The 14,088-nt window shown below is 30.9% G+C and overlaps 1 protein-coding gene and 1 long non-coding RNA gene across 2 annotated transcripts in view; both read right to left on the reverse strand.

The window, feature by feature from the left end:
• The window catches only part of LOC128184944 (homeobox protein abdominal-B-like), a 44,093-nt gene extending 42,940 nt beyond the window's left edge, over nucleotides 1-1,153 (reverse strand). The window contains exons 1-2 of the mRNA XM_052854604.1: nucleotides 1,052-1,153; nucleotides 807-885 (exon numbers count right to left, since the gene is read on the reverse strand). The gene's annotated coding sequence lies outside the window, so the exon portion shown is untranslated. The remainder of the gene's footprint in view (nucleotides 1-806; nucleotides 886-1,051) is intronic.
• Nucleotides 1,154-1,307: 154 nt separating this feature from the next.
• Nucleotides 1,308-14,088, reverse strand: part of LOC128185012 (uncharacterized) — a 32,890-nt gene continuing 20,109 nt past the window's right edge. The window contains exons 3-4 of the long non-coding RNA XR_008243805.1: nucleotides 1,847-1,967; nucleotides 1,308-1,612 (exon numbers count right to left, since the gene is read on the reverse strand). This is a non-coding gene — a long non-coding RNA (uncharacterized LOC128185012). The remainder of the gene's footprint in view (nucleotides 1,613-1,846; nucleotides 1,968-14,088) is intronic.

Genomic DNA, 14,088 nt, shown 5'->3' on the forward strand with positions numbered 1-14,088 from the left:
AGAGTGCTGGCTAATTAGAGACAGGGCTAATTAATCGACAGCGGATCGTGAGAACATGTGTGTGAGTGTTCGTTTCATTGTTCTAAACTATCTACACTTAATCAGAAGCTATGGCGGGGAACTGGGCCTGGACCCCTCTCGGCATTCTACACATATAAACATCTTTACGATCTATCTGATTGGAACATAAACTGGCAATAACTTTGTCATCAAAATTTGTCCCAGCTTGCGTAATTTGGCGCTGTGATGAAATCCATGCCACACAAGGGTCAATTAGGCGGTATCCGCAATGTGTGTGAGCCGGCTAACACTTTAAACCCATTACATATCTGTAATTATTTATGACCTTCATTTCATTAACATTTCAATGAATTGTATTGCCGACCCGAACCGCTTTAATGGGGTGCCAGCAATGTTGGTGTTCGCAAGATTGATATTATTTTTTCGTACATTTATGAAATGGAAAGATTTAATCCTTTTGATTGCTTTTAAACAAAAAAAAAAACGACAAAAATTTGCATATAATTTTTTCGCATGTAAAGTCAAACTAAGCTCAGTTTTTTTGGCCCACTAAGAGTCAAATCGTCTGAGGATCAGCGCATAGTTAGCTGGGGGCAGCCATAGCTGTGCTCAAATCAGATAGAAGTCAGAGTGAGTGACCTTGAGGGACTCCATGGGGAAACACATTAAATTTATAGATAATGGAATTCTTAGCAACAGCTTAATATCAGTGGAATACACACAGTTTTGATATGATTTAATAACAAACATTTAAAATTTCCTGAATTGTTTAAATAAAATTTTACCTCATTTTCCGTGATCCGACTAGAAGAGGTAATTGACACTTTTCTGAAATAGTTTTGTCCTATCATTCAACTTTGACCTCTAAAAGATAAATAATAAATTATACAATTTATATACTCTGAATACAATTTGTTGTGATATACTGTTGCCTTATTGCAAATCATTATGAGTGATTAAAACGTTAAAGTCAAATGTTAATGTAATTGAAATTGACTCAGCAATACAATAAATTGATATAACCAATTACATTTTTAGGAATATACTTTCAATTTATGAAGAAATAAAATTGGAAAATCATATGTTGATCTGCGGTGAAATACAGGAAGAATTGCGAGCATGTAAACTGAAAAGAAAACACCAAAAAAAATTATTTAACATTGTGAAATTAAAAAAAAAATATTGTCTATAATATGTTACATAAAGAGTGTATATAAATATACATCTTAACACATTAAAGTTTATGCTCCAAAAGACATTAATTATTTTAAGACTGGTGATAGAAACCTAAGGTGTTGATTTTTTATTATTAATTTGTTTTTCATGTTTGCAACAAACAAAATTCAAACTAAAGCCAAAAATAATTTACTAACATTGTTAAGAAAAACATACTTTAGCACTTCTGAATTTACTTTAATAGTTAATCAAAAGTCATAGTATTAATTTTTATTAAATTATTAATGCCTGCAATCATATTCTCTCAATACCACGCGACGGGTATGTACATGTAGTTGGCTCCAAATTGTAGATTCATGGTATACTCCATACTTGCCAAGTTTCTGCCACACATTACAAATATCATTATTTACATCTGTAATAAAAATGCTGACGTGAAAAGATCAGAGAGAAATAAATGGTAGCATTGTAAATTTTTCACATGATAAAATCTAACATTTCTCAAGTGATATTCACAACTACGTAAGTTTCCATACAACCAATTACAATGGAGAGATAAAATATACATCAAAAGGTTTGAATAAACAAAAGCAGATATGAATATGTATTATGTCAGAAATTTAATGTGCTTATGATGGAGGACACCGACCGTGGTTCGTAAATCTCCGAGCTGTTTCTAAAAGATGCATAATAATGGACTCCTCCATTGGTGATCTATGTAGGTGGCACGTCAATGGCGTCATACGAACGGTACAATGGCTGCTCGGAATCTGTGGACAGAAAACGAAGAATGTTTGAATACACACTGACTATGTGGTGTTTTCTTGTGGGAATACATGACTTTCAGAAGTTATCGTTACTAACTTTTGAGGCTATGATAAGTTTTCTTTTCGCCCCCCCCCCCACCAAGAAAAATAAATTTTAAAAATAAAGTAACTGCAACCTACAATTAATAAAGAAACAAACCAAAAGAGAAAAATACAGCAGCGAGAGAAAATAAGCAGTTTGTTTAAAAATTCAAAATTTTACCTACTTTACGTTTTAAGTGACAAAATTTGTTGAAGGGGCATGGTCAAAATTTTAGTCAAATTCTGTTTTTCTGTTTTTATCGTTTACAATGCTCTAGGAATGCATTTCTTAGGATGAAATAAAATTTGAAAGTCAGTCGTAGAGTTATAAGCAAGATACAGGACTCACAATTCTTTGTTATGTAAACAAGACTCGTGCCCTGTTTTTGTTTACATAGGTTCAAAATACAAGTAAAAAATCTTTTTAAGCTAAATTACTTATCTTCTTATTCATTTTAAGCATAAATAAACAGTTTCTATCGCTTAGTACATTCATTTTAAGTTTAAAACTGGAATTTTCACTTCAACATTCCAAATATAAACAAAAGTTTTTTTTTACATGGCAAAAAATTGATAGATCTGTTACTTGCTGACAATTCAACAAACGACACTCAAATTTTGGTTGCCTATCGAAAATGCATTTCTGAAGCATTGCAAACATCAAAACAGGAAAATAATTTTCGACCAAAATCGTGACCATACCCCTTTAAACCATACTATGTGAGTTACTTTCGGTCCTGGAGATATCGAAATATATCTTGTACAACATAAAAAGAATTTGCTAGCAGAGATCGACTTGATGCAAAACTTTCATCTGTCAAATATAGCAATCGTGTCTTCTGGTTTAGATTGAAAAGTATTATTAAAATGGCATAGTATATTGGTAAACAAGTCATATGAAATGCGCGTCCATCATTCTTGTGCCTGAATAAAGCAAATTAACCGCCATAAAGGCTATTGACACGTACACGTATGTAGACAACTTCATGGTACTCTCTGCATCATCTGTTTCACTTTCACTTTTTACTTTCACTTCTGCTGACGTATACTACTGTACACATGTACATATGCACGTAAATATCCATACACGTAAACCCTTGTACGCACTGAAGTCAATTGGTTACTTTACTGAATAATGTACAATGATAGTGTTTTTTATTTAACTTTTATATTGAATATGGTTTTAATCGTTATTGAAAATTTACACGTTCCATTTTTGGAATGTCGAGAGGTAAACGAAAGGTGTAAAGGTGTATGTGATTTGAATTAACATTGACATGTGCATATTATTACAATATACCCACTGTTTGAATTAAAAAGAAAAACAAATCAATCAATACATTAAAAACTGTTGCAACCTATCACATGTAATTGTCCAAGACTGATATGTTACTAAAATCTGGTACATAAAGCTAAATCAAATCAACGTTGACAATTAAGCTTAAGGAACGATCCAAGTGCATGTAAGTTAAACTAAATAAGGTCTGTTATTAGCATAAATTCAAATCTTGACAGTTCATATAATGATTTATGAGAAACATTTGTAGATATGATGCATCATACCAAGTTTATCCTATGCAGATAAAGCAATTCCAAGTTCTATGCATGAAATATACGCTTAAGACTGTTTGGTTCCAAATACTCTAAATATACAGAAGCAACTCATTTCTTTTTAATCAACATCTACAGCGACCTTCTGCTTTAACGGTCACCATGTCATATCAAACTTGTTTTATAAAAACAAAACGCTTTTTTTCTTTTTGTCTAAAATATGTTAAATGACTTTGGAAAAAATTGAAAAAATATAAGTTAAGATTAAGAGCAGCTATTTTAGAGAGGGACAATAGAATGATGCTGCACTAACAGAACATTTGTACAATGTAAGCATGCGTTGCGTTTTAGGGGTACACTCAGAAAATAGGTAAAATTTTAATTTGTAAGTTCTTGTTGACAGTTTTATCCTCGCTGGAATGACTTCCAAACAACGTTCTAATCTTTATTCACACTGTTGCATCAATATCATTGCAAAAAGGATAAACAAACTATACAATTAATATATCAATCCAAAAGTTATTTCGACCTTGAAGACCGTTAGCAAGTATTTATTCTATTTCTCTAGGATTTCCATGCATAGAAAGTGTCAGAGACAAAACAACATTTTACGTCATAAAATGTATCCAAATTTCTCTCAATGAACTTGCACATCTATCAAATATTAATCTTACATATATATGCATCCTGAAGTTGTCTATTGGAACTACATCACCGTGATCACAGCACATAGAAATTAAACATTTCGATTATGTTATGCTAAATCGAACGACTTCCCTTCATGTTTTCCAAGGAGAAAATGCTCTAATTATTTTCTTAATCAATACTTATGGTATATTTATCGACTGCTTTCGATCATGTCCAATATCGCCCCTCCCCATCCATTTTTACAAATCTTTCAAAATTATCATACAGTTATCTCGCTGATACCTAACAATGTAGACTAAGTCAACATAGCTCAAACCTTGGGGTTCTTTGACCTTATAAAATTGCCAAATGCAAGTAATTCCATAAATTCATATTTTCTCTTTTAAAATTGTTTTTTTTTTCTTTGATCATTTCATAAGTTGTAATGTGCTTTATGCTTATTGGTCAAAAACAGATTGTTTATACCTGTCATACGAAACTTTGATTATCATCATATCATGATATCTCCTTCATGACATCAATCAGATATTGGTACAATATGAAGCACATGTAATTTATTTCTGTTTAGTATGGTTATGATGGCGTTTATCAAAATATCAATCAGTGATATGCGAATAACAGAAGAAGGATGGACCAAAAAAAAAATACGAATCATAATTTGATGATAAACACAAGTTCTCGTGTACTCGATAAAAAATGTGTATTGAACTTCTTTATCTCAACTATTATCACTCATTACATAGAATATGAAATATGATATCCGTATAATATTTGAAGAACACTTTGGCAACCCTTTCATGCATAATACCGGTATTTCTATAAGTTACTCTAAACCCTTCTTTTAAATTGAAATTGTTTCGTCACCAAAGACAACAGTAACTTACAAAATTTGTATATTTTTTTTATAATCTCTTAAAGTTCAAAATTTGCAAGTTCTCTGATAAATCGTCTCCTTAAAAAAAGGATCAGATGATGCAGGCATTTTAAAGTTATTGAAAATGTAATACCGGTGATTGAATATGCGTTGTTTTGACAAAATATGAACATGCCAAGGTATTTCTAAAAAGGGCAGTTTAAAAACTGAAATCATATTTTTTTTTAAACATGACAATTTTTGCTACTGATTAGGCTTTACTGAATTACATGTTTGTTTTGAAAAAGAATAAACAACTTGCAAAGCGCCTCTCAGTACTATTAGTACTTTGATTATGTCACATTCAGACCAGAAAAGTGATGGCGTAGTACCGAATGGTACTGTTTATAATTGTACTTTTTATTTGATGAAATGAGAGCATTTCTTAGATACAGTTGTATTTAACCGAAATAAAATTTTAAAATAAATTGATTTCATCATGAAGTCATTTCTAAAGTGTGACATGGTTATTAGGTCGTGGTGTATGTGGCTATGGTGTATCTATATGGCTTCAGTTTGAATAGAACAGAAACATAACTTCATGTACCTTAACCCCTTAATGATGGCTTGGTCCATATGCTATGGTGTATTTAGGTATATACTTCATCATTTTACAATGGATATACCACCTAGCTATGGCACAAATAAGATTGCCAATAGTGACCGATATCCCTCTGCTATAGGAATTATCTCATGAATAGATTGGTAGAATTATCATATGCAACCTTTTTTTCTGGGAAAGACCTAACCCCTAAAGATAGGTTGAGCTCTTGTTGTGCAATCATTGTATGTATATATAGATAAAAAATAATATCAAAATGAAATTTTGTCAAGATTTCCTCCCAGTTTTGTCTACTTTTTCTTAGTATTTTAAAAGATGTTGCACGACAGTTTACATGAGTATTTTTAAAATGCCACGTCGTTAAAACCCAGTTGTACACTATACGTTTACCAAACAATTAAATATAACGTCGTGTAGATACATACATGCATGTAAGCTGCCTTACATAACCATAAAGTGGACACAATCTTCGATAGTTTTCTGTATAAATATGAATGCATGCATGGTACGATTTGGAGGGCATACATACCGGTATATAACCATTATCAAAAAATCAATCTGTATACCAATAACAGAAGTAGGCCGGAGAAAAAAAATACGAATCATAATTTGATAATAAACACAAGCTAAGTTTTCGTGTTCTTGAGAATTTGTTTTGCACTTTTTAATCTAAAAAAATCTCGTTTTATTCCATTATTTCGCTTCTTAACAAAATAACTACATGTATTTATGATTTAAATGACCACTTTAGCAACCCTTTTCATGCATGAATATCGGTATTTCTAGAAGTTACTCTAATTCATTCTTTAAAAAATGAAATCGGTTCGTCTCCAAAGATTAAAATAAACCCATAAAATTTGTATTTTTAATAGAAGTTTTTAGAACTTCTAAATCTAAAAGTTTGCAAAATTTCTGATTTTCTTATTCTTCCAAACAGAAGCAGACGATGCATTTTAACGTAACTGAATATGTAATACTTTTGGCCAAACATAAACAGGCCTAGGTATTTATTAAAAAAAAAAAAAAAAAAACAAAACCCAAAGCTGAATCAGAAATATTGTTATATTTCGCCATTTATCCAAATAAATGACATATTGCTTCTATAACTTTCTATGGTTTTTTTCATAAAGATTTATTTTTGTGGGGAGGAGGTGATTTTACTGCAAATGTTTTGATTATTTGCAAGAAACGGGTAGACAAACTGTTCAAATTAATATTTCATGATAAATATTTTAATGCAAATAGTATTTTTTTAACTCTTACTATTAAAATTTTTTAATTTATTTAAATTTTAACTTTAAAAAATTTGTTGGTTTTATATAATATCCATATCTACAGTAAACTTGTTTACAGCAAAAACTTCTTGTGTTCCATTATATCTATAATGTGTGCGGGATTACTCAGTGTAGTGCCCACGATGTATTTTGCTATTAACAACTAATCCCAACACTGGAAACAAAACGAACAATTGCAAATAAAAGCAGTAAGCCATACCATCTGCAAAGCTAAGAGAGAAATTTTCGTTCGCAAGCATGGTTATTGAATTCTTTGATAAAGGACCACTAATGAAAAGTAGAACTCTATATTCTACCAAAAAGGCAACCAAGGCAATAAAACCTGAAAAATAAGCCAATCTTTCGATCAAATTTAGTTCCGAACACAATTAATGCTATCAATATCAAAACGAAAGCTGCCGAAAATTACGACTTCGGTCTCCTGGAACCTTGATCGAAATAAGCCATAAAAGTGAGATGTAATGAGATTTATGTAAATGAATACCTATTTTTGTCATAAATCATAGGTATGAGAAAAGATATCACTTATTTTTTATTGCTTGATTAAAGGCCTTTCCTTCATCCAGTGCCAACCAAGTTATCCTTGCGCGCGCTTCAGTCATAACACGCGGGACAACCAATGATTTGAGTCGTCACAAAGAGACAATGTAAACCGGATTCTGTTACAATTAAAATGTCCAGATCCCAGACCTACGGGTTTGCTTCGCACAAGGTGCTGAGGAATCAAATGGAGGCTGAATTTTCTGAAATAAAAACGACAGAGTTGGATTGATTTATTCCCGAGTGCTGGTTACGTCGCCTTAATACCAGGAGAATCTCATATCTTCCGCTGCTGTTCAGTATAACTTTACCAGTAATTATTTGCTGAAATTAAGTCCAAGAAAATGACATTGTCAGGGCACAGCAACATATGTTGAATTCTTTCTTGCTTTGTTTTACTTTGCAAACTGTTCCCTAATAAATATAGTTTTATTCATAATGGTTGATAGGATATCAATAATTATATAATTATAATCGTTGTACAAAAGACAGTTTTACAAAAAATATATCTCAATACTAGTACACAAATGCAAAATCCAAAATATACGACAAACTAAAATATTGTCCAAAAATATGTAGTATAGTAGGCGTTTGTCTTTGGCGTATTTGTGTTAAAGTCTTGCAAAAATAAACATTATACATTGCACCTTTAGCATAGTAGTTTTAAAGCTAATTACAATTAGCTTTTAGTAACACGTGATGTGAAGTCTATAAATGACATTTTGCCCAATTAGTCCTTTTTTCGTATCGTTACCTCTCATTGTATTCAAGTCATTCTATTAACAACGATTCACGCAATATTTTTCCCTTTTTATTGACTTTTTTATACTAGTTTTGCAATTAAGTTATTATAGTGAGCATTAAAAGACTATCAAATGCAACACCGAGGTATAATAAAATCAGTTGATCAAGCAAATCCAGGGTGAGTTGGCAGTTTCAGCCCGTGTTTACTCTAAAAAAGACTTAAGCACATAGCATAAGATGGGAACTTCTGATAACATCTTGTTTAGCTCCCATTACATTTTTCCTATTTTAATAAATTCACTTAAAAGTGCCATTATAGCCATAAACTGTACATTTTTTAGCATCATGGCTCCGGATGAAACATGAGCAGTCCAATTAAAAATTCAGACTATATGTATTAACCTTTGTATGCCTAGGAAGACCTCGATCATAGATTGACAATCGTGGTTTATGTTTTATTGCGGGTATAGCTTTTCTGTTCTATGGCCCATCATATGAGCGACTGTTGGATCACATTGAATCTCCCTGCTAATGACGCCGCGGAACAACCTTTAAGGATGTTTATCCTACGTACCATCCCAATGCTCAATGATCTCACGCGGAAGAATTATATTTTTTATGTTTCAACCAGAAACATGATATCCTAGATAGATGAATGACAACATTCTTCGATAATGACTGGGATATCCCATAGACACAGTAGTTGACTTACGGGTCACGTGTACCGCTTTCAAAGCCAAAACAGCATTGCCAAAATGGATGAAAGATCAAACACTGAACAGAGCGTTAAACGTGTAATTATTTTATTCTGAACATGTAAGTTAAAGGTGTCAACTCAATAACGACTTCACCCCTATATAGACAACCGTTACGCCTCATCATGTTGTATACAGCCACCTCGAATCTCTTTATGGCATGCTTGTTTGGTGGGCATAAATCGATAGAAAAAAGGTCAATGTGTATATTATAGCAACTCTTATCCTTAAACCCAGTAGACAATTTGCATATATAGCAAGTATGCATATATGCATTATTGTGTTTTTTTGTATTTTTTGACAAAATGTTTTTATAAAGAAATCATATGGAAATTAGGTTGAAAAGTGTGCTAGACTAAGTATTTTTTATATCACGTGACTACATCTATAACGTCTACTTTTAAATCTGAGACCACTGTTAAGTTCTTAGCAACTTCATTTGAACAGAGAAATAACATTCTTTAAATAAGCCTTAATAGTTACAACTTTTACAAAAAAAATTAATTGTTTAAAATAACAATCGGAACATACTGGCATGATTCTGCCTGCATTTCCGTTATATTTTACAACTAACGGGGGTGTCCTGTTTCTGGAACAACTATCCGAAGGTTTATACTCTAACATGCTGGTATCTTTATATTTTAATAAATAACCAATCCATCATTTGTTCTTGTCCATGATGTTTTCCCTTAACAATTTTAATTACGGTCTGTAACATACTTAATGACCGTACTTTCATTAATTGTAAGGTTGAAAGACTCTGGGTCGGTGGTTTGTGTGGTAAATTAGTGTGAACATGTATTCTCTCATCAATTATTTTTGAAATTTTAGGCTTTTTTATGATTGAAAACATATGCTGGGTATTTTGTGTGGTAATCACAGTATTGTATTTGGTCACAACTAAATGACATGTTACAATGCAACGTATTGCTTCTATATTTAACCATTAACTTTTGACATGATTTATCTGTTTTCATATGTTAAACTTGCGCAAAACAAATGATAACGCAGTATGTTTTATGATTTATGAAAAGTGTATATATGTTAAAGATGTACAATGTAGTTTATAGCTCTAACATGGGATAATATGATAAGTATTTGCTTCAAAAACATTAAGCTCAAAAACGTAAGTTTGTATACTGTTATTTATCCATCTATCTACACAGTGATTCCACTATTATCAACTAAATTCTAATGATATGGTAATGGAATTGTAATCTTTGAACTAGGATTTAATCATTCGGCCTAATAGTCATCCTCCATATAATTATCTATATTACCATGTATTTGTGTTGAAGAAATTATATTCATGACCCCCATAGTAGATGTACATTTAGAATACATTGTAAGTAAGTGAAAGTTTATGTTTGTTTTTATTCGTAATAGTTTTATAATTCTAATAAAAATAAAGCATTAATTAAATATAAGATTTATGTACAGTATTATTTATGGAATTTTACTTTTAAATAATTTATTAAAGATATAAGATTATTTCATTAATCATGGGAGGAATCCTTAAAAGACGATCTTGAAAAGTTGTTACAAAAAGTTATTTGATTTATTCGATATCATTTAAAATGCAAAAAAAAAAAAACAAAATTAATAAATAAAAGAAAATTTTAGAAATCGTAATGTACACTCAGTCTTACAACATGAAACAGTCTTGTTTACTTTGTTTTGTAATAACAATTCGCAGAATTTAAAAAAAACAATATTTTTTTCAATATTTCCTTTGCATATATGTATATACTTTTATTTGATATAAATATTTCTATATAGTGGATGTTCAGATGTTATTTATAGAGGTTGAATCAGTGTTATAAATTAATTTATCAAATGTGTAAAAACAAATCTAAATTTCAAAACAAAATGATATGTCAGTTAGGTATGCAAAACCAATAACTTGAGATTTAATACTGTTTGGAGATTTTTATCATATTGGAAATAGCGTCTTATTTAATTATTGTAAATGAACTTATTAAAAAAAACTAAGATAATCCAATAAAATCTAAATACCGGTATGTTACTATCGGATTTTTCAATAACTGTCGTACATTGTCATACAAATGCTGTATTATATTTGTATATAATGTGTTTTTGCCTCTTTCCTTACAAGCAATCTTATTTGCCCCTTTATCGTCATAACGCTGCCCTAGTGTATTAAGGTATATTATTTCAAATCATTTACAATCATGTATTAGAATAATACAATATCAAAAAAAAGATGCATTAACAGCTTTTCCAATTATGTTTTGTACTTTAAAAAATATTTCCACATCAAATATGTGAATACACCACATTTAAATAATTATATACAAAGTTGTGAATTTAGCAATCTGCTCGCAGTGTTCGTAGACTTGAGGACTTGCAAATAAAGGTATAAAAGTGACGGAGTTTCTGTGAGTATGCATTTAACAAATATCTAATTATAGTTCATTTTGTCTTTTCATGAAAATAATCATCAAGTTTTGAAGACCATTTGTGCTATTTCTAATATTAATAAAAAATAAAACTTGCCTGTAGACGAACTACGATTTGAGTTCATATACATATACCCTTTGTGGATAATCTTTTGTAAGATTAGTGTTTTCACTTGATTAAAACATGATAAAAAGTGATTATTAAAAAAGCCTTATAAACTGTGAAAATTGTCTTTATTATATTTGTGATTTCATTAAAAGAATCAAAATTTGTTGTCTGAATTGCAGTAGTTTAGTTTTAGGAGTGAGTTTTTATTAATATTTTTTATTAAACGTCAAGCTTATGATATGCTGGTTGTTCGCATTAACCAGCGCACACAATTCCTTTAGTTATAATATACTGTAAAATTTTATTGTTTTAATTATATCTTTGAAATAAAATGCATGCATCACTAAATGTATCCAGTTAGTTACTCCCAACACAATTACAAGTAATTATTGATTTTACATTTTAAAGAAAAACTATTTTGATGTGAGTAAACTTTAAAAAATAAATCGAAAATTCAAATATCAACAACCAAATATGTAAACTGAATCAGATTGTGCTCCTATATCGATCATTTTACTTTAAGTGTGTTGCATTCATATGTAAGAAAATATTTTTATAGCAATAAAAAATCTGTATGTGATATTAATGGGAATTTATACCTTAAAAATCTTTTCATCGAATACTAGAGCATCAAGATTTTATGATAGCATAAAATATCATATATTTTGCATTTATATGCTTTTTAAAAGGCACCATGTTTAATAGTATTTGATTTTATACTTTTTTCTATTATAAAATGATTTGAAGTATTAGCGTTATGTAATATTCAATATGATTTAATATGATTATATTGATAATATTTTTTTCATATATCTATAATTTCATTTTCCTTGCAAAGGCAATATAGGAACATTTTGAAGATCGCCTAATTGAGGTGGTTATGGAGACTTTCACTTCCGGTCGAGAGTTCCGATGACAGGACCGTAATACGGCGTCGCAGGTTCGAATCCCATTGTAACACAGAAGGCCTGTATTATTGGTTTTCAACTTGGTTACATTTTGAATACCTTGTAAAACACTGAAACTAATTGTTTATATATGTTATATATATATCCATGAGTATTCCGGAGCTTTATTCTTTATTTAATAGTCGTTAATGGCATGTGCATGTAAAAAAAAATTCTATCAACATTAGAGCAAACCATAACAATATTTTGTTGTTTTTTTAAATGAATAGCACAATTACGGAAAAAACGATTCATCTTTGAACAAAAATGCAAAACAACTACTTCCAGTAGTAATATTTTACGTCAGTCATTAAAGGGAGTTAATTCAATTTTAGATATCATAAATACTGCTCGGATCCCACTACAACAATTTTCAACATAAATAATTTTGTCGAATGAATTTGAATAATATTTTTTTCAGATGATTGTTCATTTATTGGCATGGGTTGCGACTCTTTTCTGTTTGGCAATATCTGTATGCATGATCGGTGTCCTTTGTCTTTGTTCCCTATCATTAATTATCATGTAAAGAAAATCATCTTCAGAAATGAATATATCTTTATACCCAGTTGTGATCACCGAGGGAGAAATTTAAATTTTTAAAACTTGTTTATATGTTCCTCATTTTCTATTTATTCATTCAATTAACTTGGTTTTAAATTTTACCAGTAGTTTAGTTAATGGTAGCAATAAAATATATCTGTTTAAAAAGCTTTATAATGTTCCAGGGCAATTTACGTAAAAGAAGTACACTACCTTAATAATAGTGTTCTGTGTACCGCGAAACATTTGGTAGGATATTTTTTTTTCATTGGCATTAATTTTTAAGTTGGTTTGAAGTTCTGCGCTATATTTCCAACCAACGGCCACATTATTGTCAACAAAATTAAAGAAATAGAATATAAAAATTTTAGATTTAAATATCAAACCACTACAGAATCTTAATAATGGAAATGGCACTTTCTGAAACTGGAGGAAAGATGTGGGATATTGCGACAATGTTGTGGACCACCGACCGATCAAGAGTGTCCTTTTATCAAAATCGGTCTAAGAAGCGTTAAGCAACATGATCGAAATTCCCTAAAACACGATTGAGACTCCATTTTGACATTTAAAAAGGGTCATAAATGTATCAGGAAGGAGGGGAAGTTGTGTAATAGCGTGTTACAGAACAAAAATCCCATCTCCCTGTGTCGCTAGCTTCCATTTAGTGGAGTACACGAGAAGTCAATCAGTCACACTTTTACCAGACATAAAACCCCACCATCCTCCCTCCCCTGGCAATCAGTGGCAGGGGTTTCCCGATTTTCTCCCATTTATTCCGCCTGACGGCCATAAACCGGACTTTGTAATGAGGCAGAAGCTGGATTGCGCACTCTTCCAAGGATTCGTTCACACAGAATTTAATATCTTTGTCGAAATGCATCCTTCTGGCCAGCACCTCCTTGTAATCTAATTCAATTGTCACACACATATATTCCTTGTTTAATAAATGTGAGAGAATCGATTAGATTTTGTTTTACGTAAGTGTTAGTAAAGATCTCTAGCAGGGCATCAAC

Source organism: Crassostrea angulata, chromosome 1 (assembly GCF_025612915.1).
Source record: "Crassostrea angulata isolate pt1a10 chromosome 1, ASM2561291v2, whole genome shotgun sequence".
NCBI lineage: Eukaryota > Metazoa > Mollusca > Bivalvia > Ostreida > Ostreidae > Magallana > Magallana angulata.